Raw genomic sequence first — 2,101 nt, 5'->3', positions numbered from 1 at the left:
TCCGTTGCCAAATTCAAGAATTATTTTTATTATTTATTTATTAAAATGACGTGATTAAGGAATTTCTTTAAAAATTCATAACTTATTCATACGATGTCCGATTTGAGCGTTCTTTTTATGCATATTTGTAGTTTAACGATATCTACGACTTTCATTTGGACACCTAAGGTCGGAAAGTTTTTTATTGAAACTTTGCATTTTTACGCAACTTCGTATTGCCGGTTTTTGTCGAAAAACTTAGAATGATCATAACTTCTTCGTTATAACTCGGATTTTTGTGTTATTTATATGTTTGGAAACCTTAAGACGATAACTACCACATAGTGTACTCCAAATAGAGTTTTTGAATACTTCATTTTTCGATGATATTCTAATTCCTTTCTCCAAGAGGTTACAGGACTCGATTTTTACTGACTTGAAATAACGGGTTGTTACATGTTACTTGTTCTAGTATCGTTGTATATGTTCTCTTCCTAGTATAGTTGTATATGTTATTCTCTAGTATAGTTGTATATGTTCTCATAGTAGTAAGTATTGACTCATGAATGAACTGACTCACAGTATGATATTGTGTTCTAGTAATAGTTCTAGTATCTTCCTAAACTACCCAAATGGTAGTTTACTAGTAATCTATCTGGTACGCATGGACATGGATGTATACCCTTGATACCCAAGGGCATGGGATGAACTGGAAGGGCCTTTATGATTATATAGGTACATATGTTATATAACTAATATTTAAACGACCTTTGGATGAGTACCTAATATCCCACCAGACCACATCTCAAGCGCGAAAAGGAAATAGGGTGGATAGCCTTCCTAAGTCTTTTAAACATTTCTTATATAACTATACATATAGAAGCATGCAATTTATAATATAAAAGCATAAATAAGTTTTGTAAAACCTTTGAACATAATTATTATCTTAAGAAAAGATCGACTTGATGTCAATCTATAAAACGGTTTGAAGGCATGGGTTTGATAAAACAATTTAGTATAAGGAAACATTTGTTTGAATCACAATTGTAAATAAGTTTGAAATAAAACATAAAGAGTAAAATGTACAGTGTAATAAGGAGTTTTAAACATATAAAATGTTTATAAAAATCATTTGAAGGAAACTGTTCAGTAAAACGGCTAATGAATAACCAATCATTTGAATGCTACTTATTAATCACATATGACTGATGGGTTTTGAGCATTCTAACACTTCCTAAGTGTACATGCAACCCTAATAACCTTGGATCTATGTTTGTCTAATTTGTCATGCAAAGTTGAATTCCAAGGTTATATCCTATCTAGCATACATGGGGAACAATTTTAACATAAAGTATAGATAGAATAACTTACCTTGTTGTTGCTTGTGTTCCTTGAAACCTTGTGAGCCTAGCACCTCAAGTGGTGATGCCTCAAATGCTTCACACAACACCAAATGCTCTTGGAAGAACTTATGAGAGAATACACACTCTTCAAAATCGGCCAAGCCCCCTTATTCCTTAGTGTGTATGTGTGTAACTGATTTGGGAGGAGATCATATTACTTATATAGTGTTGACACATCTAGGGTTAAACCCTAATGTGTCATGACTCTTCATTTCCATGACCCATGGGTTTGTAACTCCCATGGAGCATCCATGGAGCATCCTATGGGTGGAACCCAACTTGATGATCCATGGAGCCTTTTAGCCCACTATACAAGATATGGATGATTTACTTAATCAACCCATATATTTAATTAGTTATCTTTTGATCACTTAATTAATTCTAAATTAATTCTTGATCAAACTAATCAAATAATATTATTAATATATTAGAACTTATAATATATTAATAATCTCCAAGCGTTATTTCTCTCATTTAGTTTATCCAATTGCATGGTGCCATGCAACCCAAATGGACCATGCCAGGTCGGGTCAAGTACATACCAGAAATAGTTATGGACTTAGACACCTTATCCAACAGTCTCCCACTTGGATAAGTCTAGTAACTATTACTGCAAGTATGACTTCAGGAACCGATCGGCAATCGTAGCTCTTTACAAGGTTTCTCGAAACTTGAGAAGATGATGGTACGCCATTTAAGATAAGTGATCATATAATCCT

The sequence above is a fragment of the Lactuca saligna genome, chromosome 6 (assembly GCF_052625555.1).
Source record: "Lactuca saligna cultivar CGN05327 chromosome 6, ASM5262555v1, whole genome shotgun sequence".
In the NCBI taxonomy this organism is placed as follows: Eukaryota; Viridiplantae; Streptophyta; class Magnoliopsida; order Asterales; family Asteraceae; genus Lactuca; species Lactuca saligna.
This window is presented reverse-complemented; position numbering follows the sequence as displayed.